Below are 26620 nucleotides of genomic sequence, written 5' to 3' on the forward strand. Positions count from 1 at the left end.
TTTCGTGAAGGAATTATGGAAAACTGTATTTAGTAACTCCGCTTTAGTGGCACCATCATCGGTAACATTTCCATCACTATCGCGCAGTGACGGTATTTACTGTCTTTTACCACTGGTGTACTTTACATACGACCAGAATTTCTTTGGGTTTTCTACCATGTTTTGAGACAATATTTCATTGTGGAAACTATTAAAAGCATCTCGCATTGACGTCCGCTCTAAATTTCGAGCTTCCGTGAAACTTAGCCAGTCTTGGGGATTTTGCGTTCTGGATTTGACATGCTTTTTTCGTTGCTTCTGCAACAGTGTTCTGACGTCTTTTGTGTTCCATGGTGGATCAGTCCCGTCTCTTATTAACTTATACGGTATGAATCTATCTATTGCCGTCGATACTGTATCTTTGAATTTGAGCCATTGAAAGGTGGCTACACTGAGCCACAGCGCCAGAAATCGCGCCAGAGAGTATTGTTCCGCCGCCTCCACTGGCAGTGATTATTGAGACGCAGCGACAGGCAGTTCTTGCTGAGAAGTTGTGGTGGACACTGCTTGTAGCTGAAGTCAGAGTGAGATGCGGTAGTGGAGAGTGTTGTTCCATGTTTTATGCAGTGGTTTGATGGGAGAGATGATGATGTTCTAATGGAAATATTGTAATGGTCAGAGTGCATTTCGTCAATATATATGGAGGTATTTTCTTTTATTCTTTTATTCTTTCAGTGACCTGAATAATGTGTCATTACAGGTTCAGTCAACAAAGCATCTGGCGTGTGTTCTTGTATTAGAGTGGAATTTTGGTGTTCTTGCACAATTATGGTATTTGTAATTTTCTTTTATCACGTCAGTATAATTGGTATTTAAAAATTCTTGTCTTGTTGAAGAAGAACCGTGCCAGATGTGCGTTGAGTCATACTACCACATACAGAACAGCTACACTTGTGCTTTGTTGGTTTCGTAGGTTTTATAGTTGCTGGGGACTGAATTAATTAATTGTATTAACTGAAATTTTCATTTCATTCTTTGTGGTTGTTACATGCAGTCAGATTGCGTACAAAAACTAGTCAGGGCCAGCCGTTTACGAAACAGCGTAATCGGACATACAGCGACAGAAAATAAAAAAGTATTTGCATTACATTCTTATATCTTTATTTTAATTAAGCCCCCATGCACGTGGCGACCGCTGCTTCGGATCGTCCCTTGGAATCTTCTGATTGTAAAAATAGTAGACAGTAGTATTGTTGTAGTAATTTGTAGTTTAGTAATTGTAGTCTATATTGCATGTGTAGATTTGGTGATTGTCATTCTTCTATTGTTCGTTAATCGTGTTTGAAGGAAGCATTTCGTGTGAATGATATGGTTGGAGATAAAGTGTCATTGTGTGTAATTTTCATATAGTGACGAGTTTTGTATATTTTGTAAATGACTACGCGGTCAATGAAACAGGCAAAAATGATGAATAGTCAGAATAACGAAATTGTTGACATGGCGAACTCGCCAACACAGGACAACAGTATGATGAATAATGGTGTTGAAAACAATTTAATAAGTCGGGAAAATAGTCCGGAAACAGTTCAAAATTTTTCACAATCGAAAAATTCTCAGATTGCGTGGTTAACGACAGAAGATATGGAGCAGTTGATGGGTGCTATATTAAATTTGGGAGCACGAATGGAAACACAGTTTAGATCTGAATTTAAAAAAATGGGATCTGAATTAAGAGCAGTGATAAGAGGGTTTGGCTCACAAATAGGAACAAGTAAAACCGAGAGGGAAACAATGGAAACACAGTTAGGCTCACGAACAGGGACATGTTTTAAAAACATGAAAGATGAATCAAAGAAAGAAATTAGAGAAGAAGTACAACCGATTTTGAATGCTCACAATAATAGTTTAATTTCAACAGGAATTAGACAAGAGGAACAGGACAGGGAACAGGAAGAAAAAGATCGCGTGATAGTACAAACATTTTCAGAATTAAATTTACAACGTGCAAAAGATAAGGAAGAAATATTTGAGAGAATCGAGGAATCCGTACCAAATGACGGAATAAATAACTTAACGCAACAGTGTGAACAGTTAACTACTAAATGTGACAATACCGAAACCCGAATCGCGACACTTACGGATGACGTAAATAAACAGAAAGAAAAAATAGGTGACTCATCGGAAAGAGTTGAGGAGATCTCAGATAAACTGACAAGTCTTAGTTTAAATGGGGACAGAGATTCAGATGACACAGCTCCATTGCCATTTTCAGAAACCGAAGAGTACCAGAGCATAAATAAACATGTTGAAAATCAGGGAAAATTTAATGAACGCGTTAAAAGGGAAGTTGAGGCTTTACGAAAGCAAGTCAAACAAATCGAAGGCGAAATTGTAGGAAAAGACAGTAGAAGAAATTTAGAATCACAGATAGCAGAGGGCTTTGAGGAAAATAATTTATTTCATTTACGAGAAGCAACAAGAGAGCGCCAGGCGCGTGAACTTGACAGTAATCGACATTCGGACTGGGACAGACGCGGTAGGTCTTTGTCGCCACGAGGCGAAAACTTTGACTATAAACACTTTTTGACTGTTCGGAAATTTAAGATCTTCCGCAATTCTAAGAATGACATACATCCATGTTCATGGTTAGATCAATTTATGTACGCACTTCCACCAAATTGGCCACTAAGTCACAAACTGGAATTTATGTGTGGATACTTAGAAAACGAACCGGCGACGCGGATGCGCGCACTCATTAGAGATTGTAATAATCTGAATGATTTTTATCATGCATTTCTATCGGCATATTGGTCCGAAAACACGCAAGACAGAGTCAAACACAGTCTTATCATGCAGCGTAATTTCAAACAGTCTGAATTCCGCACGCCAGCGGAATATTTTGAAGACATGATTCGAAAGAATCAGTTTCTTTCCAACCCTTATAGCCCGACTGAATTAATTCGCATTTGTTTAACTAAGCTGCCACAATCCATAAGACAAATTGCTTTAGCTGGAAGATGTAAAGACGACATCGAGACTTTTAAGACTTTGTTGCAAGAACTTGAGTACGACAACGACGACGGGACTTCTTGTAACTTTTTCAGTAACAGTAATTACAATAGATTTTCAGAGAAAAGGGATAGTGATCGGAACGGGCGTTATATGGGTAACTTTGAGAATGACAGACGTAACAGACAGGACAATAGATACCAGCCTTATGACAATAACAGACGTTCTAACAGAAACTACACAGACAATTATAGTAACGGTAACTCGTACCGGAATGATCAATCATACGGAAACAGTAATCGGTATCATCAAGACAGAAATTATTCAAACAGTAATAGAAATTCTTACTACAGAAATAATCAGGGTAGTAGATACAACAATAATTTCAGAAGTGACAGTCGAAATTACACAAGAAGTAGTTATGCAGACAGACAGGAAAACAGAAATTTTAATAACAGACACAACCAAGAATTTGTATCTAACAGACAGGAGGGACCTAATTGGCATCCTCCACGTGACAGAACTTCAGAGAGACAAGTGCAAATCGTAGAAATGGATCCGCAAAATGACGCGAATAATCAAAGACGTGACGCAAACAATCGACAATGACTAGCAGCTTCGGCTTCTGGCAGCAATATAGACGGTTCAGAAAGTAATGACACTACGACTTTACACTACGTACGCCTGGAAGACATGAGAGACATTTTGCTAGACGAAAAGGAAAATAATGTAGACGCATTTTTACATCCTGTTATTGAAGTATGTGTGGGTAAGAATAAGTTCACTGCAGTTTTAGATTCTGGGAGCCCATTGAACGTCATTAGTGAATCAGTTTTTCGTATATGTGAAAGGACTATTGCCTGTCCTGTGTTACCTATTTCTAAAACTACAATTCGAGGAGCGATTTCTGGAAAAGGTGTAGAAGTTTATCAACAGACCAACCTAAATTTCAATTGTCAAGGATACAAATTTTCTGCTAATTTTATTATTGTTCCATTACTCAGTACACAAATTATATTAGGTATGGAGTTTCTTAACGCACATAAGGCAATTTTGAACTTTAAAGAAGGGAGTGTGAATTTGACTGTTGCCGGAATGCCGATATGTTTGAAATTTTTCGAGTGTTTAACAAGATCTGAACCAGATACAAAATGTTTAAGGTTTCTTATTTCTGATGTTTTCGTTGAGCATTATGACGACAATGTGTTATTCATGACAAGGACAATAGATACAGAGACGCGATGGATGATATAATTAATAGCGAAGAACTAATTAATGAAAAGGTTAAGAAAGCTGAAGTGCCAGATGACGTTGCAAGAGAAGAGCTGCACCACATTTTGACTTCACATGCTACAGTATTTAGTCATCACACAGGAACTATACAAGGCTTACAATATTTATTTAAAGTAAAAGAACACACACCATTTCGCGGGAAAACGTACGCTATTCCTTTGGCTTACAGAGACAAGGTTAAGAATGAACTTCAGTACATGTTAGATCACGGCATTATTGAGCCTGCAGTCAGTCCTTATACTAGCCCATTACACGTTGTTCTTAAAAAGGATGGGTCAATTCGCTTGGTTCTGGATTCCAGACAGATAAATAATATCATTATTCCTGAAACTGACCGTCCACAAAATTTAGATGAACTTCTTCAACATTTTCATGGAATTAAAGTTTTATCCACGATTGATATGCGCGCAAGTTTTTGGCAAATAGAACTCCACCCTGATTGTAGAAAATATACTGCCTTTTTAGCCTTTGGTAACTGTTACCAGTTTCGGAAATTACCGTTTGGACTTACTGTATCTTCGGCAGCATTCATTCGTAGCTTAAATGAAATTTTACCTGTTTATCTTCGTGACAATATTACTTCATATGTTGACGATATTCTTATTGCTAAACGTTCTTGGAGTGAGCACAACAAAATTTTGGATTCATTATTACGTATCTTTGCAAGAGTTGGCATTACAGTGAACTTAGAAAAATCCGAATTTGGTCGTTCTCAGGTGAAATTTCTCGGTCACATTATTTCTACAGAAGGTATTCTTCCTGATCCAGAAAAATTAGACGCTATTCGTAATTATGCTGTTCCTACTACAAAACGTGATGTTCGTAGTTTTCTTGGTGTCTGTAATTTTCTTAGACGCTTTGTTGGATTGGACGATTTGGGCACACCTCGTTTATGTGAACTATCTGGAAAGAAATCTAATTGGTGTTGGGATGAGGAAGCTCAGTCAGAATTTGAACAACTCCGTGATGCTTTAGTTGCTGCTCCACTTCTTTCACACCCGGATTTATCTAAAGATTTTTGTTTGGCGACGGACTCATCATACAAAGGACTAGGTGCACATTTATTTCAAGAGATAGAAGAAGACGGCGTTGTAGTACAAAAGACTATTGCATTTGGAAGTCGTGTTCTTTCTAAATCAGAAAAGAATTATTCGATTACGGAACTTGAAGCTTTGGCTGTTGTTTGGGCTTTTACAAAATTTCGGACATTCTTGTTTGGCAGACATACTAAGGTTTACACCGATCATCGAGCTCTGGAATTTCTTATGTCAACAAAATTAACTCACGGCAGATTGTCACGATGGGCGTTGTACCTACAGGAATTTGATTTTAGTATTGTTTACATACAGGGTTCTTCAAATATTGTTGCTGATGCTTTATCACGTGCACCTATGGGTTTGAAACAAAGTGCTGAAGAGGACTGCAAGGAAAACAATTATTGTTTGATGTATATTCAAGGTGTTGCGTTTGAGAACTTTATTTCGTCTTCGCTCCAGGACATTGCTAAGGAGCAAAATAAGGACCCAATCTGGAAGGACATTAAGGAGAAGTGGAAGAGAAAGGAAAGCGTAGCGATTAGACAGCATTATTTAGTTTACAATGACATTCTTTTTAAACGAAAATCGGCCGACAACTCTGTTTGGTTAGTTTGTATTCCTGATGAGTGGGTTAATAAGCTGATTTGGTACACACATTTCAGTTATGCACACTTTGGTCCCAGAAAATGCTTTCATAAATTACGAGAAAATTGCTACTTCAATAATATGGAAAAACGTATTCGATTTGTTCTTGCCAAATGCAAATTATGTCAAAAGGCTAAGCCGCCGACAATTTCTCACAGAGCACCGTTGTTTCCTATCATTCGAGCAAAATTAAAGGACATGGCTGCAGTTGATTTGTTCGGTCTACTAATGGTTTTGCGTACATTTTCGTAGCAGTGGAGTTGACATCAAAATATGTGTGTTTTACACCGTTACGCAAAGCAACAGCTCGTTCAGTATCTAACGCTTTCATCAAACATTTTCTTAAAGGAGTGGGTCATGTTGATAAGGTTATATCAGATAATGGATCACAGTTTCGTTCTAAAATTTGGCTTCGTACTCTACGGCGTTGTAAAATTAAACCAATTTTCATTTCACTTTTTCACCCTCAATCTAACGCTTCAGAGAGATGGATGAAGGAAATCAATAAATTGTGTCGTCTTTATTGTCATCAGAATCACAGAACTTGGGATCAGTATCTTCATATTTTTCAAAACATTCTGAATGAACTCCCTAACGACTCAACTTCTTTACCACCTATACTGATATTAAAAAATAAAGCACCAACAAATCGCATTTCTGAAATCGTTCCTTTTCCGCCTTCACGGAAACTGCGGCATTCTGAAGTTGTGAATCTGGCTCTACAAAATATTGCATCTGCGGCTGCTAGAAGAGAGAAATCAGCTAAGCGTCCTGGTCGTTTAAAAATCTTGTCAGTTGGTCAGAAGGTGTTAATTAAGGCTCATCGTTTGTCTCACAAAGGAAAAGGCTTGTGTCGGAAATTTTTTCTGCTTTATAACGGTCCATATAGAATTCGCAAAATTATTCATGATAACACTGTCGAAGTAGAAACTCTTAAATCACGTCGCTCTAAGGGAATATATCATATATCTAACGTTAAAATTTTTGTGGAATGATATACTTTTGAAAAATTTTTTAGGAATGACATACTTTTGAGAAACTAACAGTTGTATGTAAACACACGGAGAGTACAAGGATACCGCACTGTGTTTTGGCGGCGGCATATACTCAAAGCAACAGTCAAGTCTGCGCGCCGCACAAGGCAGTCGTTGACCGCAAACAATCACTTCCTACGTCACGCGCCTACAGCTGATCGAGCGCTCAGTGCGAATGCACTGACAGCCGTAAATAAATACACAGTCTTAATTTCTCCGACTAAATTCAGTATAAAGCTATAGTGACTTGATGAATTCTGTTATTAACATTCAGTATTTTTCAGGATCCGGTTCTATAAAATATTTAAGAACTTCAGGTAAATTCTGTGCGTGTCCGACGTTAAGACGACTTGCTATCGAGAAAATTTCAGGAAAAATGTCATTTCGAAGAAGAAAGTAATAAACTAAAAAGGTAATTATTAATTGAGTTTATTTTTCAGGTAACATATTTCCACTTAGGTACATACTTTAGACGTAATTTGCTGCTCGCAATTACGTGATTCATACTTTGTGCTAATTACATGTTCAATGAAATTACTTGTGAAGCGACGTGCTTGCGTACGTTAACTGATTTTGACAATGATTATTAATGAACTGGATTGTTACTTGTGTATATTATGCATCGCTTGGCTGCACTGCTTTTTCACTGATGTCATATTTTTAATTATGTGCCTGCTGTGCCTATTTATTTAAATTATAATTGTCACCTGATTAATTGTGCTGATGTGGTTAGGTATGTAAGTTATACTTTGTGATTTATCTGCTTGCGCCTTCATGTTTACTTATTAAGATACGATGCTAATGACCTGTTTAGTACGTAAGATATATGTTTACTGCTATGCGTATGGATTGCACATTTACACATTTCTGCTTGTTGTCATAACTATACCTTAATTTGGTATATAGCAATGCTGATGTACAGTGTACGGACATGGAGTGTGGGTTACGATGTGGTATGGGTTACGGATTGTTCGCTTGGCGAAGCCTCGTTATAGAAATTGTGCTGCATCCACTTGTTGTCATTCTGTTCACTACTGGTATATTTACTCGCTGTTGCTTGTTTTGCTTACGCTCAGTGCTTTATATTTTAACATAAGAAAATGAACTGCAGTAATTCGACGAGCGACTTTAGTACAAGAAACATCATAGAAGTCACATGAGCTGGAGGTTTTATGAAAGCTGTATAAATGTATGCCAATAGGAAGGAAGCTAACGACTTGACATACCAACACAGTTATTACACTACATTTTTCGTGAGCAATTGAAATAGGAAGTGACACTTGACACAAGAAATACTCCACATGTTTGCTTCTGTTTGCCATAATTCTTGAAGTGGTGTACACACTGTGAAATATTAGGATCATTCACACTCCGTAATCGTACTTAATTACTGAGAGTTATTCGAACTAAGTCTGTTAGAGGTCATGTATGCATTCTTTGTTTATAATTCATAATGAGTAGAAGATTTTGGTCAGATGGATTACACAGAGGTTGTGTGTTGACAGTGTGTCTTCGGATTGTATGGGATGAGGAGGTTTGCATTAGGATTTTATCTGTACTCGATCGAGGAGACTGACTAGAGGAAAGAGTTGTTATGGAAGTGAAATGATACTGGCAATAAGGTTTATATGTATCGACGTATTGAAGAGGTATTATGGAGGTATTGAGATTATATGAAGTTGATGGGAGTTTTGGTGTATAAGAGGTAAAATAAGTGAGGTGCATATATATATATATATTTTTTTTTTTGTGTTGGTCTATATGGAACAAGGAGGATGAAGATAGCAGACTAGAACACTAAAATGGAAGGAAGATTGTCTACACACACTTTGTTAAATCACTAAGCAGTATGTACTTTTTTTGGGAGAGTAAGTTGCATATCTTGGCACACTGACAGTTGTTCAGCAACCGTACATTGTGGTCTTGACATGATGACTATGACGTTGACTTAACTATTATTGACTGTTATACATTGCTGTCACTACTACTTAATACACATGATGAACATGAAATTTTGACAGAAGTGGATTCACACAGTTAACACTATTCAATTACACAGTAGTACTTAATGTGGATGAAAGATGAGTGAGTGTGTTTTGTGTGTTTTCCTTTCCTAATCCTACCCACCTATCTCCTAAATATTATTTTATTTGTTTGTAGTGGCTTGCACTGACACCCATAAATATTATCGGTTTACTGATGTTTGTGTATTTGTAATAGTTAATATGACAATTATCTGACATCATTTGTGTGTTTGTTATGATTTGTATGTTTAGTGTAAAAGCATTTGTATGTGTATTCAAACTATTGTTCATGCTTGAACTGTCTGATCAGTGATAGTAAATATTATGTACTGTTACTTGTACTTTTTCTACATGATTGGTGCCACTAGGACATGTTTAATTTCTGCTGAGGAACAGTGTGATCAGTGATAGTTGTTTAATGTCATTTGTCGGTGTCTGCACCTACTCAACAATGCTGGGTGCCACTGATGAACTGCTTCTACTGAGAAATGTGACTTGTTGCTGTGTGTACCTCTTCAACATTGCTGGGTACCACAGATGGAACTGCTTCTACTGAAATGATGTTACTTCTTGCTGTCTGCACCTACTCAACATTGCTGGGTGCCACTGATGGACTGATTCTACTGAAATGATATCACCTGTTGGAGTCTGCACCTACTCAACATTGCTGGGTGCCACTGATGGACTGCTTCTACTGAAATGATGTCACCTGTTGGAGTCTGCACCTGTTCCACAATGCTGGGTGCCACTGATGGACTGCTTCTACTGAAATGATGTCACCTGATGGTGTCTGCACCTACTCAACATTGCTGGGTGCTACTGCTGGAACTGTCAACCACTTGTTATGAAAACATTTTATGTGAATATTTGTATAAACTGATTTTTTGTGTATTACTGTTTGTGAAAAGTTATAAGACTCTTACCTGCTCATATTCGTCATTGCTGACGCTTTGGATTGAATTGTTTAACCACATGATATTTCTGTAAACTATTATGTAAAGTCATATGTATGAAAGAATTTGTATTCCTTACTGTATTTTATATATTAGGCTATTGTAAGGTCAGTGCAAAGCCAAAATTTTATCTAGTTATATGATACTTACGTATTAATATTATCTTTTATTTTTGTCTGTATTTTTTTTGACGAATTTGGTGGCATTTTCACCACCAATGCTGGCAAAAATACCACCAAATTCTAGCCCGTGGAGGAAGGGCATATGAAAGGTGGCTACACTGAGCCACAGCGCCAGAAATCGCGCCAGAGAGTATTGTTCCGCCGCCTCCACTGGCAGTGATTATTGAGACGCAGCGACAGGCAGTTCTTGCCGAGATGTTGTGGTGGACACTACTTGTAGCTGAAGTCAGAGTGAGATGCGGTAGTGGAGAGTGTTGTTCCATGTTTTATGCAGTGGTTTGATGGGAGAGATGATGATGTTCTAATGGAGATATTGTAATGGTCAGAGTGCATTTCGTCAATATATATGGAGGTATTTTCTTTTATTCTTTTATTCTTTCAGTGACCTGAATAATGTGTCATTACAGGTTCAGTCAACAAAGCATCTGGCGTGTGTTCTTGTATTAGAGTGGAATTTTGGTGTTCTTGCACAATTATGGTATTTGTAATTTTCTTTTATCACGTCAGTATAATTGGTATTTAAAAATTCTTGTCTTGTTGAAGAAGAACCGTGCCAGATGTGCGTTGAGTCATACTACCACATACAGAACAGCTACACTTGTGCTTTGTTGGTTTCGTAGGTTTTATAGTTGCTGGGGACTGAATTAATTAATTGTATTAACTGAAATTTTCATTTCATTCTTTGTGGTTGTTACATGCAGTCAGATTGCGTACAAAAACTAGTCAGGGCCAGCCGTTTACGAAACAGCGTAATCGGACATACAGCGACAGAAAATAAAAAAGTATTTGCATTACATTCTTATATCTTTATTTTAATTAAGCCCCCATGCACCATATCTGGTCTACACTTACATAATTAGCTTGGAAGGAATGGAGACTCTCTCTTAGGAAGGCATCAAGCGAATTTTTATCTGCTGTTTTAAATAGATATATTTTGCGTTTATTTTTAGTGGTTTTGGTTGATATGGTTTTGAGCCTCGCTACAATGACCTTGTGTTCACTAATCCCGGTATCCGTCACGACGCTTTCTATTAGATCAGGATTATTTGTGGCTAAGGGGTCAAGTGTGTTTTCGAAACCATTTACATTTCGTGTGGGCTCATGAACTAATTGTTCAAAGTAATTCTCAGAGAAAGCATTTAGTGCTATTTCGGAAGATGTTTTCTGTCTACCACCGCCTTTGAACATGTATTTCGCCAACAAATCGAGGGTAGATTGAAGTCTCCACTAATTATAACTGTATGAGTGCGGTACTTATTTGTAATGAGATTCAAGTTTTGTTTGAAGCGTTTAGCTATTATATCATCTGAGTAGGGGGGGGGGGGGGGGGGGTTGGCAGAAGGAGCCAATTATTATTTTGGTACGGCTGTTGAGTATAGCCTCTACCCGTAGTAATTTGCAGGAACTATCTATTTCAACTTCACTACAAGATAAACCACTACCAACAGACACAAACACACCACCACCACCTACTTTATCTAATCTATCCTTTCTGAACACGTTTTGTACCTCTGTAAAAATTTCGGCAGAATTTATCTCCAACTTTAGCCAGCTTTCTGTTCCTATAACGATTTCAGCTTCAGTGCTTGAAGCTCTGGTACTTTTCCAACTTAGTTACGACAATTTACAATTCCAATAGCGACTGTTGCTTGGCCGATTCTCGTCGTCTCTTTCCCCTGTACCTTTGAGACTGGAGTCCTGTTTGATCTTTCACAAAACTGTCTAACCTAAAAAACCGCCCAGTCCATGCCACACAGCCGCTGCTACCCGCGTAGCCGCCTCCAGTGCGTAGTGAACACCTGACCTATTTAGCGGAACCCGAAACCCCACCACCCTATGGCGCAAGTCGAGGAATATGCAGCCTACACGGTCTCAGAACCCTCTGATCCAGACCCTCCTTTCGGCTCTTTACCAAAGGTCCGCAATCGGTACTGTCGACGATGCTGCAGATGGTGAGATCTGCCTTCATCTCGCTAGGAAGACTGTCAGTCTTCGCCAACTCAGATAGCCGCCGTAAACCAGAGAGAATGTCTTCAGATCCATAGCGACACACATCATTAGTGCCGACATGAGCCACCACCTGCAGTTGGCTGCACACTGTACCCTTCATGGGATCCGGAAGGACCCTTTCCACATCTTGGATGACTCCCCCCGGTATGCACACGGAGTGCATATTGGCTTTCCTTCCGTTCTTAGCTGCCATATCCCTAAGGGGCTCCATCACCCGCCTAACATTGGAGCTTCCAATGACAAGCAATTCCACCCTCTGCCCTTGTCCGGACCTCTCAGGAAGACCGGCCACTGCCGCAACAGGCGAGGCTTCCCTTGATGGCTCAGAAGTACTGTCAGGAGTGGGCAGCACCTCAAACCTGTTACCGGAGGCGTAAGGGTGCAGACTTGCGGCCAGCACCATCTTTCACCTTCTGTCCAGGGATTCGCGACCCCGCCACGGTTCGCCAATCACCGTCAGGCAAGTGTCGGCCGGTAGGGACGTCCGAATCCGAGGGCGCAGTGGCATCAGAAATCCCAGGCGATACTACAGGTTCCAGAGGCGCCAAAGGGCTCTCCTCAGGTGTCCCAATGTCACCGCGGCCCAGGGAAACAGCCTGGAGCCTGTCGACCACGGCCAACACAGCTTCCAGCTGTTTAAGGACGGTGTCCAATTCCCCCTGAATCCGTACACAACAGGCGCAGTCCCTATCCATCCCTAACAATTTTTTTCCTCTCTTTTATCTCACAAGCCGTTCAAAACAAAAAGATGACTGATGACTACGCGAATTTACACTATACGGTAACGAAAACCCAATGCTACATCTCTCAAATAGTATAATACGCCACAAATTTGTGAATTAAACTATGCAAGTACCCAAAAACACACAAAGAAATTAATAATTAAACTATGAAACAAGTAAGTGAGCTAAGAGCACGACTTGCTGCTGGCTGCTGCTTATCCAACGGCGGCAGGAACGTCGGGAATGAAGTTGCGCATCATGCAGCCTATTATGCACAGTTTGAGTCGTAACACGACGTCCTGTGGCTGCAAAAAAAGCATTATTCAACACGGTGGCATTGCTTTCAGGGTTCCTTCGAGCCATAATCTGTAGGTAGTGGTCATCCACTGCAGTAGTAGCCCTTGGACGGCCTGAGCGAGGCATGTCATCGGCAGTTTCAGTCTTTCTTTATCTCTCCCATGAACAAGCAACATCGCTTTTCTTCACTCCGAGACGCCTGGACATTTCCCTTGTTGAGAACGCTTCCTGGCACAAAGTAACAATGCGGACGCGATCTAATCGCGGTATTGACGATCTAGGCATGGTTGAACTAGAGACAACATGAGCTGGGTACCTCCTTCGTGGTGGAATGACTGGAACTGATACGCTGTCGTATCGAATTCCTTCCATCTAATAGGTGTTGTTCATGCATGGTTGTTTATATCTTTGTGCGGGTTTATTTACATCTCTGAACATTCAAAGAGACTGTGTCTGTGATACAATATTCACAGTCAACGTCTATCTTCCGGAGTTCTGGGAACCGGTGTGACGCAAAACTTTTTCGATGTGTATAGAATTTTGTAATTCTGAGTTGTTATCCTGATTGTGAAAATGTATACAATTTGAGTTTTTTTGTTGCATATGTATTATGGATTAATGTTTGTGAGAAACAATGCAATAGTGAAATTTTAATTACGGTTGTAACCTCCCCTTAGAAAAATTTATGAATGATTGAGCTGATGAACCCCTTACGTTATTTGATTTTCAAACAGCTGAGCAGAACTGAACGTACTCAGACATTTCGCTCTTTACTGATTCTGATCAACACTAAACTGACACACAGTACTTTTAGCGCAACGCAACCTGACTTTCAATCATCCCTACAAAAGAATGGCCCTGACGAACAATAACCTATACCTTCCATGAATCACTTACCTCACAAAAATCTTCGTTACACGAACTACTGAAATACAGCGAGCGCAAATACTGCCAGCTAAATAAAAGATTCTAACTACTGATAGGCATAGCAAATGAGAGATTTTGATAGAGAACAAACAATGTATTTACCTTAATAGTGTTCAAAAGTCATATATATATATATATATATATATATATATATATATATATATATATATATATATATATATATATACTCCTGGAAATTGAAATAAGAACACCGTGAATTCATTGTCCCAGGAAGGGGAAACTTTATTGACACATTCCTGGGGTCAGATACATCACATGATCACACTGACAGAACCACAGGCACATAGACACAGGCAACAGAGCATGCACAATGTCGGCACTAGTACAGTGTATATCCACCTTTCGCAGCAATGCAGGCTGTTATTCTCCCATGGAGACGATCGTAGAGATGCTGGATGTAGTCCTGTGGAACGGCTTGCCATGCCATTTCCACCTGGCGCCTCAGTTGGACCAGCGTTCGTGCTGGACGTGCAGACCGCGTGAGACGACGCTTCATCCAGTCCCAAACATGCTCAATGGGGGACAGATCCGGAGATCTTGCTGGCCAGGGTAGTTGACTTACACCTTCTAGAGCACGTTGGGTGGCACGGGATACATGCGGACGTGCATTGTCCTGTTGGAACAGCAAGTTCCCTTGCCGGTCTAGGAATGGTAGAACGATGGGTTCGATGACGGTTTGGATGTACCGTGCACTATTCAGTGTCCCCTCGACGATCACCAGTGGTGTACGGCCGGTGTAGGAGATCGCTCCCCACACCATGATGCCGGGTGTTGGCCCTGTGTGCCTCGGTCGGATGCAGTCCTGATTGTGGCGCTCACCTGCACGGCGTCAAACACGCATACGACCATCATTGGCACCAAGGCAGAAGCGACTCTCATCGCTGAAGACGACACGTCTCCATTCGTCCCTCCATTCACGCCTGTCGCGACACCACTGGAGGCGGGCTGCACGATGTTGGGGCGTGAGCGGAAGACGGCCTAACGGTGTGCGGGACCGTAGCCCAGCTTCATGGAGACGGTTGCGAATGGTCCTCGCCGATACCCCAGGAGCAACAGTGTCCCTAATTTGCTGGGAAGTGGCGGTGCGGTCCCCTACGGCACTGCGTAGGATCCTACGGTCTTGGCGTGCATCCGTGCGTCGCTGCGGTCCGGTCCCAGGTCGACGGGCACGTGCACCTTCCGCCGACCACTGGCGACAACATCGATGTACTGTGGAGACCTCACGCCCCACGTGTTGAGCAATTCGGCGGTACGTCCACCCGGCCTCCCGCATGCCCACTATACGCCCTCGCTCAAAGTCCGTCAACTGCACATACGGTTCACGTCCACGCTGTCGCGGCATGCTACCAGTGTTAAAGACTGCGATGGAGCTCCGTATGCCACGGCAAACTGGCTGACACTGACGGCGGCGGTGCACAAATGCTGCGCAGCTAGCGCCATTCGACGGCCAACACCGCGGTTCCTGGTGTGTCCGCTGTGCCGTGCGTGTGATCATTGCTTGTACAGCAATATATATATCAGTTCATGACATCCAGTCTTACAAATTTACTGTCTCTGATGGACACAGGTCCAGATCATTCACTCTCAAAACTCCGCCATCTCTCTCCCCACATGCACCACTGCTGGAGGCTCACCTCCAACTGCGCAACGCTACGCGCTGTTCACATCCAACTGCCCAACACTACAATAGCGAATGTTTCAACAATGCCAACCAGCCAAAGACTGCACACGGCACAGTCAGTGATTTTCATACAGAGCGCTACGTGGCTTTACCAACATAAAAACCTGAACACGGTGTCTCAGGTCACAGGATGAAAGTTACAAAAATTTTAACGTAGTAGCTTTATCAGAGCGCAGGCAGCGGAGTTCAGCATTATATTCGGAGTGAGGTTTACAGCTGTATTGCTGTTCTCTGCTCTCCAGTCTTCGCCACGCTGACGAATGGACGTTCTTGTGGCAAGCTAGTGGCTAATGTGAGGCCAACTACGATTCATGAACTACGTGTCGCGATTCGCTAGGTCAGTTGATGGAACATCACCTAACCACAAAGAATCTACCTAGCCCCAGTCCACTAATGATAATTGGAGACAGCGGGTAATAAGGTGCTGGTCGTTATCGTGGGTGCTGTATCCACGAGATCCAAAAGCAGTAAGACAGGTCCGTTCGAAGTAGTTCAGATTTTATGAGACATTCCCAGTCATTATTTGTTTTCAAGTATTTGCTACTGTGTTGAAACGTATCGCGGACTAATAGCTGACTGTGTAAATAAAGCGCTTTAAATCAGTGAATGTTTAACATTATGATGCAATTTTCTTTTGTCTGAAGCTACTTTCGCACAAACAGTAGCTTAATAATATTTTTTACAAGTATTCTGTTGTCTGCTTGCAAGAGCGTATTCGGTCGTAACACATGTTGATGTAACTTTATGCGGAATGTTTCTGAAAGTGATTAGTTGAGTCAGTTTCACGAGTTTTATTAGTAGGTTTAATTAAAGCCCATTGTAGAAGTAAATTTATGAGACAGTGTACTTTGATTTTAATATGGAGGGCCCTACGTTTAATCATTTCAGTAACGTTATTAAATTTTGATTTCAAGTATTTCAATATTTATAAGTAGTGTATTTCTTCGTGCGACGGAAAGATAACCGATTGGTAACGTGTGGTAGTTATTTTGTCACTGTACATGATTCAGTCAGATTATACATGATTCAGTCAGATTATACGTGATTCAATCAGATTATGTAATAATCAGGTATATGAACAGAGTAGCAGGCTACGATATTTAACAGTAATTTCAACAACTCTTTGTGTGTTGTTCTGTAACTCTGTTGAGTCTTATTTGCAAATCTATTTCGACGTGTCGGCCGAGGTGGCCGAGCGGTTCTAGGCGCTACAGTCTGGAACCGCGCGACGCTACGGTCGCAGGTTCGAATCTGCCTCGGGCATGTGTGTGTGTGATGCCCTTAGGTTAGTTAGGTTTAAGTAGTTCTAAGTTCTAGGGGACTGATGACCTCAGAAGTTAAGTCCCATAGGGCTCAGAGTCATTTGAACCATGCGGCTAAAGCTATCCCCGTGGATAACTTGTCTTCATTCCCCTCAAATCCGTTATTATTCGTAAAACTATTGTCATAATTTTCGATCATTAGGAACAAGCAAGTACTGTCAACTTCACAGACCATTAGAGTGTACGAGTTACGCAGTGTGTGTAAGAGAGATGGGATGGACAGATGGATGTAGTAAAATACACAACACTAGGAAATCCATAAAGTTCTGAACTAGGACGATGTAACGCCTGGCTTAAGTTTTGTTTTGTAGCTGAGGTACAACAGCACATTTTATTCTCTTAAGATAACAGCTGAATTCACTGCATTGAGGCAGAGCTCGTGGGAGGTGTGTAGTTAAGAGCGCTTGCTGCCGTCGGTGCGCTGTTTGGTGGTGCGGCAGACAGTAAGTACCACAGCCTACACGTTCTCTGAATAGTCTCCCCACCGCCTCCCATTGGGCCGCAGAGTCTTATAAGGCTCCCCGAGAGTGTTCACTCTGCGTCGATGAGAGTGGAGTCTCGCGTGAAAGGGAGATTCTGCGCCCACTCTCACCCTCGGAAACCAATGGTGCGGAAGGAAAGAGATCGAAGTTGGAACGCAAACCGTGCCACCAAACTTTGGAAATGGCCGGCATTCACCCACGCTCTTTTTACGACGCGCTAGAAGCCTTCATATTTTGACAGCTTATGAATGGGATGCGTCCACATTACGTTTTGATAGTGACGCAGATCGTTGTAAAATTTCTTCCAACATACTTGTTTAAAGTACGTAAACGTTACTGTTTATGTAGGGTACTTAGAAAATCCTTTTACAGTTACCTGCGACGTGCTACAGGAACAAACATGTAGAATACTGTGTCCCACAGTTCCGCATACGTTCGGTGAAACAGCAGTGGTGGTTTGCCTTAACTTGATTACTTACTACACTTGTAACTTGCTAATAATGCGTTAATAATGGCCGATAAATACAACAGTGTAATTGTGTCATGTTAAAGACTCAGTGTCTTTTCACCCACTGATGATCCAGTGTTTAGTATTTGTAATAACTACTACAAACCGACAATAATTACCAAAGTAACAGCAATTATTTAACGCTCTCACGCAGCTAATGATGGCTATAAGAGCACATTGTTCCTCATGTTTTTCGCTTGTATCACGGAAATGGTACGCCTCCGGTGATATGGTAAACCTTAAAATGTCTTAAGTTTTTGTGCGATGAATTTCGTGATTTTTTTGAACAGATACTTAGCTGTATATAGCTACGCGAATAGTTCCTTTTCTAAGAGTCGACTCACTTAGCGATGTGTCAGTAAGTTTCGTACTATTCGTCGAAATATCAGTCTAAGCTGTAAGCTTAGTTTTGTTTATAAATAAATAAATCAAATCAGACTATAAGCTTAGTTCAAACTGGTGACAAATATTATGCAAAAACCGTTTAAGTTTGCTGAAAATAACTTCAAAAAAAAAAAAAAAATGAAACAAAAAAATAAAAGAATATAACTTTACTGTAATAGGCTGTTCTCTTCAAATACTCACTATGATATTAACTTGCAGTTTGCCTAACTTACATCCGATTATCCATTTCAGACTAGTCATAGGGACTACTTCCACCTGGTAGCAAGTGTACCTACATCCGAAGCAGTTACCTCTTCCACATCTTTCACAGAATATGCACTTATTCAGTATTTTAAAAACGCAAAGCTTACTAAAATTGCTAATTTCATGACCTTAATATAAAACTGTCCGGTCATTGGGCTCCTATCGTCAGTTTTGTGCTTTAGGCTAACTCACGCAAACGAGAGCCCTATTTTGGGTCACAAGCGAACATTCCCAACTGCCAAAAAACGATTTTGATGGACTTAGCAAAGAGGGTGCAAACTTGTGCAATATTCATTTTTTTGTAAGTGGCCAGTTTCACTGTTAAGGGGTAAAACGCGACCCGAAAAGTAATTTGGCATTTTAGGTTCAGAGGGAATATCTTCGAAAGGATGATTTATAAGACATTTTTTCTTATAAAGGTTGATATGTAATTAATGTTCTTGAAGATTGTATAATCACCTTTAGTAATAATTGCAAAATACCACACCACCATTAATTAAATGTGAAAAATGAGAACTTTTGTTACAACATAAATTAAGGAAGCTTTCAAGCCACATACAACCCTGTGTAATAAAGCTGGTTTCTGAAATACCATTTTCGGAAAATAACGTGTTCACAATGTACCGTCGTAGTATTTTCAACATACCTCGTTAAAATATCTAAAAATTCACTGCTATTCTAATCACTTATTTTTACTTATGTTTGTTGACGTTTTAAATTGTGACTTTAGGTTTTACATTCATGTTTTTTTCATATTTTATAATTTGCATTTCACATAAGTGCACTTTGTTAATTGAAAATAAAAAGTAACCCATTGTTATGATAGGAAATAATAAGAATAATGATATGCAAAGAAATGCGGTTTAATGTCCGGACGTGGACGCTTACATTACAGACGGAGCGCAGGCAAATACGTAGATGACATTCTTTTTTAAGAAAATAATTTAATGAAACCGTCGGGCGGTAGACAAGAACTGTGCTTCCGCAAAGACACGCCCTGTACTGTCTCTTACGCAATGTGCCATCTGTTTTCGTCAATGATGAGACATTAAACTCTAACGTTTGACTTGTTCTCCAGAAATATCACATTCTCACTGTGGTTTTTCTGTTGGTAAAATATCTTTTACAGTGGTTTATGAATGTTTACGACTCAGTTCCATGGAGTAGGTGACCTAGTGTAACGATGGTGGGAATCCTACGGTTACATGCAAGAAACCTAGAATGTAATTTCTGAACAAGTTCCCGAGTAAGCATCTCCCATTCCAAAAGCCAGGTGTAAAATAGGTTACAACACACAACGTATGTCGCTACGCAGCATTCGTCACGTAATAGTATGAAGATTAACATCCTGAATCTCACAAAACTACATGTCTAGAATGCTTAATCTGTAATACGTATTAGATTTCAGCAAACAAGATGTATTATCTGCAGTGTAAGCAGCAAGCTAGGATAGGAACAATGGCAAATGAAGGTACTACAGAAAGGGAATCGAGACATCTGTATTTTAAACGACAAAATTGTTGTATGATCTGATTATAAAAGAAACGGTTAATTCGATTGCGACAGTTGAATATCCACTCGTATGATCTGTTCATATGGATTACGTAACAGCGATACAGAGATGACAAAATAATATGTTTGATTGTAAGGCGTACTCAAGAATAGATATTAGCTGAGATTACAGTTTAATAATGATGAAGAGTGGTCTGATGTTTAAAAGAACAGTGAAGAAAAAGTAATGTAAAATATAAGAGAGACTCTATTGCTCAAGACATCGAGAAATAACTTTCATGGTACTAGAAGGAGCCTTAAAGAGAAAAAGCTGGATGGGAAGACGGAGACTGGAAGACGTTGGGTGTAAATGCTACTCTGGGACGAATAGGTTGGCACAGAAGAGGAAATCGTGCCAGGCAGGGGGAAAAAAAAGCAGCCAGAAGACTGAGGACAAAAAATGTTCTGAAACTTAGGGGTAACACCGATACACCAAAACACCCACGTAGTAACGTCATCGTCGGCTGGTGTGAGTGCAGTGAAGCAGGAAGTGTGACAGAGGACCGGTCGTATGCTTCCACGCAGAGCCACGGCGTGAGGCCCGTGAGTAATTGACCCTCTGCAGCGGCACCGCGTGTCACCCGTATACATCATCTCCGCCATAATTCACCATTCATTCTCTGTGGCGTGGCCGCGTTGTAGAACAGCTTGTCACCTCCAACCAGACCTGTGTTTAGGCACAGCTGAAATAGCGTCAGGTACAGAGTGGCAAATCCCCAGTCGAAAACAAATATTTTAAGGTAAAACTTACGAGTGTTCAAAAATTTCTAGTCCAAGAAAATTACATATGGGCGAACGTTTAGTACATATGCAGCATAGTATCGCGTATCTTAATGATTCGTGAACGAATCTGCTTTTATTTCGCTTCATGATGCAACGGCAATGTTTTAAGTGACCAGGGGACTTAAGCGAACATTTTTCACCACTGCAGCTCACAGTGTTACGTAAAACAGGCACGAGGGTCGGATAAGTCATGACGGTGCGCCCAGATCACACGTACCTGGTTGCCCCTGGCACTCATCCTCCTGCTGCTCCCACCACCAGTTAATGTTAATCCTGTCATTATCTGCAAGTTGGGGGAGCATTCACACAATGAGGACCGAACATATCTAGTAAACAGCCAGGTATAGTCTACCGGTAAGATAATATAGGCTACGCTATTCACAACTGATCTGGTCAAACGATAGACGTAAATATTAACTGGTACTCCAGCCACGCTGGTCTGTTTCAAGTACAGTGAAAAGTGATATACAATTTAGTCACTCGCCACAGCCATGCAAAATTACTGATCGAATAATATGTTGTAGTTTTAACAGGCGGGAAGGTCCTCGAAACTGGCATTAATTCATCCTAGCGGTGATATCAATGGTTTTTAAGAGTGCACGCGTGCCGTTCGCGGCGCGGCTGATTATTGATGTCATCACACGATATATGAATGAAGGTATTTCACTATGAATTTTAGTCATAGAGATTGAATGTACCTTGAAACGTCCCCTTACAAAAATTATACATGGCTGTGCTTAAACTGACACACAATATTTTTTTAGCGCAACGCAATCTGACTTTCAGTAATCCCTACAAGAGAATGGCCCTGACTAAATTAACCTATACGTTTCACAAATCGTTTACCTCACAAAAATCTTCGTTATTCGAACTACTGCAATACAGCGAGCGCCACTACTGCCAGCTAAATAAAAGATTCAAACTACGGAAGGCACTACCTACTGATAGGCATAGTTAGCAAATGAAAGATTTTAATAGAGAACAAACAATGTATTTACCTTAATAGTCATAATATATATAGCAGTTCATGACATCCATTCTTACAAATTTCAAAACTCCACCATCTCTCTCCCCACATCCACCACTGCTGGTGGCTCACCTCCAACTGCGCAACGCTACGTGCTGTTCACATCCAGTTGCCCAACGCTACAATAGCCAACAACAATGCAAACCAGCCACAGATTGCACACAGCACAGCCAGTGATTTTCATACAGAGCGCTATGTGGCGTTACCAATAAAAAAAAACCTAAACAGCCTACTTACATAGCCCCCATGCTCCCCACAAAAAAATTTTACAAATTGTTTTGGGCACTGGCCAATACAGATTTGAAAAAAATTTTCATAATTACAACAACAAAGATATCAAATGCACACACTTATTGATACAATGTTGGTCAAAAGCTAAAATTTTCTCACAGTCCATAAAGACCGTCCTGATCGTTCATCACAGAAACATAGCAGTGTTTTTCTCAAAGTCTGAGCAGTAAAAGAAAATGCACACAGAAGTAGTGGATTTCCATGCAGTCTTGAAGAAGTAGTGTCGTCCTTCCAACGGAAAGACAGTGCTGACTCTTAACATGCAGATAGGCAATGGGCCACAACAGAGCAAACTCACCGCAGAGTCAGTCGAAGTTTTGAAGAATATTGGTAGGTAGGTCATCACAGGGCAGACCCACTGTCGTCCTGGTAGAGATTATGTTATTGGTGGGCAACCAGAGGTGCAGACCCACTGCAGTCCTTGTAGAAATAATGGTATTGGTGAGTCATCAAAGGTGTAGACCCACTGTAGTCCTTGTAGAGATAATGGTATTGGTGGGTCATCAAAGATGCAGACCCACTGTAGTCCTTGTAGAGATGGCCAGCAGCCATCTGTTTGACTGTGCAGGTGCACAATCACCATTGAAGAGTCTTGCAGATAATATAGCAAGTCCATAACCACCACTTGTGCACCACAAAGTTTTTGGAATTGTCCTTAGAACCAGCAATGCTGTTAATCAGTCCCTTGCTGACTTATTAACACGCGAACAAACACTAACAGTCCCTACTTCTCACATACTGTACATATACTATGACCAACAGAAACGTGTGCAGTGAAATGTAACTTACAAGTTACTTAATTTGATGAACTGGTGTCAATTACAATTTTATAACATAAGAATACAATAACAAAGGTACAAAATACATCATTAAAAAAATAATAATACAGATAACATTTGTAGTAATACAGGCTTTACAAAACAATAGAAATAAACATATACATCAATGTTACAGGAATTATGACATAAGTAAATACATAAAAGATCAGAATAACTTTTGAAACATCAACTTCACACATGAGCATTAAAACAAAACAGAATAAATAATGTCTACGCATCTTTACAAGGTAAATAACATATTATCAAAAAAATTCTACAACATAAATCTTATTATCTAAACACATACAGACAGGAAAAACACAAATTCACGTAGTGTAATAACACAAAAATACAGGACAGGGTTTGTTTTCAGTGTGACATTTGGTACTGCAGTCCACCCCAAAGCTTCATTCCATGTATCTTTCCTCTTATTTCAACATTTGTTTCCACCAAAAAAATTCTATCCAAGCATGCTTTCTGTATTTATATGTTCACACATTCTTACCCCATTATTTATTTTCCATTATCTTACCTCATTATTTATTTCCAAGAAAATCCTACCTAAACCCGTTTCCCTAAACCTTACTTGTTTTGTTCATATCCTCTTTCAAAATACTTTTTTTTGGCCAAACCATTTTCTTATAGCTTCTCAATGCATTTCTTCCAATTCATGACAACTTGCTTTCTTATATGGCCTACCCCATCTTAAGCTAACTTAAATCTACTGAGCTCAGATGCTAAACTAAGGGACGAGGCAATGCAGCAGCACAAAACAATTAACACAAACAGCAATGACAAAAAATGCAAATTTGCAAAGCAAGCAGCATTATAGAAATTAGCAAAGCAATTGCAATATTACAACTAATATAAGGCAATGCACAGCAAACAAGAAAAATAAATCAGTAGTAAAACTAGCTTAACAGAGTAATACAAAGTGAAATTTAGTGGCACTATGCCTGGCAAACAGCAGCAGCAAATGCAATAACTTATATCTAAACATGAGAAAGCTCAAGCAGAAAAAAATATTACACTAAAGACAACAATGCAGATAAGGGAAATGTCTATTCACATCTTAATGTCTATGTAATTAAAGTGGTGCACCACAAAAACTTATTCTAAAAAAAATTACCAGTACTTGAAAAGAAAATTATGTATGCAGTTACTGTTATTAGTTTCTTCTTATTGTTCTTTCCTTTCCAAGTGCTCCTTTTTTGAAGAATGTGTGTCATAAATTTATTAGTTAATAGATCTGTTGACAGAAAGTGTTCATATTAACAAATGCATTTAATTTTATTTTATAAAACCAATGCTGCAGCACAGCTGGAAAACAGATATAAAATGAAATAACCAACTATATAAAGCAAAGCATAACAATATCATTCAATAGTCATGTGGCATTTCATAAGTAGTAAAAAAATCTCTCATCTAGAAAGACAGTAGTCATAATCAGGTGCATAGACATAAACTATTTCTCGTCATTTCATTAGGCATTTCAGTAAATATCAGGAAGTACGATATATTTCCAAGTAATGAGCATGTCATATTTGTGATGCTTTCTACAAAGGAATGTCAATAGCGAGGATAGTGGCCTCTTTTTTTTTTTTTCTTCTCCACCTGTACCTCTGAAAGGCACACACTAATGGCTTTTTTCCAGGCGTCTGTCCCGCAGCTGGGTGCCCACGACGCATTACGTGAAGGTGGTCACTGAACTTTCTTACCAAAATATTTACGACAGCAGTTTCCACTACAGTGACAGTCTCATACAAAAATATTTCACAGGTCAAGAATTTGCGTTACAAATCTGTAGAAACAAAATCCTATTGATATAACAGTGTCCAAAAAATTTTCGTCGGCATTGTAATACATTCACGCATTTACATACATTTCATAACTCTTAAAGTACGATTCCTGGTTTCCAACAACCTTTTTTTTCACAAACCAGAGTCCCTAACCACTACTCATTATTCCTTACCTTATTCGTCGACACTTCTTCAATATTTCATCATAACAGATACGTAGCATAATCAAATAACTCATATAGCATCCGCTTATTGATCATAAACATACCGCAACAGCATAATACACATAGTCATCGTAATAATAACATCATAACACCTCAGTCAACTCTCAAAATCGTCGTAGCTTCCTCCAATAATTTCAAAACCTAAAAAGAATTCTCTGCTCATGTCAAAAGTGTCATCTGCCTCAAACGTACTTTAAAAATCACGATCCCATCCAAAATAAATCGTTCAAAGCTCTCATAGTATCACAATGGTTCCGAAAAAAATATGAACAGTTCACAAAGTACAGACAAAATACAGATTCATAAGTGTGAAGTTATTCAACTGTGTAAGTACGTAAACATCTGTCACTGATGTAGTAAAATAAATGTTTGTCTCTTCCAGTTAAATGATCAGATAGCTGTGTAATTTATGTGTTAGAGAAATATGGTACCGATGTGTAAAGTTGTATAAGCAAATACCATATTACCTAGGGCTCCTTGTGTTTGCCAAGCACATGGTACACAAAGTAAGCGTGTACCCCGCTGAGGATTAATGTAATTATACCCTCAGGTGTTACAGATTACAGCAATGGATTGAAACGTATCACGGAAAACTTTTGTATCATTGTACTTCAAATATCTTTAAAAATAAATGATTTAAGTGCAAAATTAATCACTCAAATACGTGTCCTATCATTTCGGATTCCTGAGGCGAGCTATTGCCGAACGATCGATCGATAATGCTTCCCTGTTCACTAATTGTTTTACTGTCTACGCCATTATTTGCTGCCCACTCCATTTCCCTATGCACAATTACCAAATTACAAGTTTGAACATTAGTTAATTCATTACACAGTGGCGCTAACACACTGCTTTCGTCTTCACTGTCATTTCTCAGTTTACTTTGGAGCCTAGTATTACGTTTTTCAAACGCCATTATTGTCACAATATTTCACACGACTACACAGAAAAGCACAATATGAAGAGCAAATAATATCTAGTTAATTGCAAGCGCAGCTGCGAAATACTTGGTGCAAATCTACATGCATGCAACAACTGTTTTACTGTACAACAATGAAAGACTGCAACTACAAAGAAGATTCTCTCAACAATTACGCGCTAGCAATAAACAATAGCTACACTAATTACACAAACTACAAGAAAAAAATCAGAAGATTCCAGTGAGGTATCCTTGGCTAAGGGTCGACATATGAAACGTCCCCCTTTGAACAATTATAGATGGCTGTGCTTAAACTGACACACAATATTTTTTTAATCAACGCAATCTGACTTTCAGTAATCCCTACAAGAGAATCGCCCTGACTAAATTAACCTATACGTTTCACAAATCGTTTACCTCACAAAAATCTTCGT

The sequence above is a fragment of the Schistocerca cancellata genome, chromosome 2 (genome assembly GCF_023864275.1).
Source record: "Schistocerca cancellata isolate TAMUIC-IGC-003103 chromosome 2, iqSchCanc2.1, whole genome shotgun sequence".
Classification (NCBI taxonomy): Eukaryota; Metazoa; Arthropoda; class Insecta; order Orthoptera; family Acrididae; genus Schistocerca; species Schistocerca cancellata.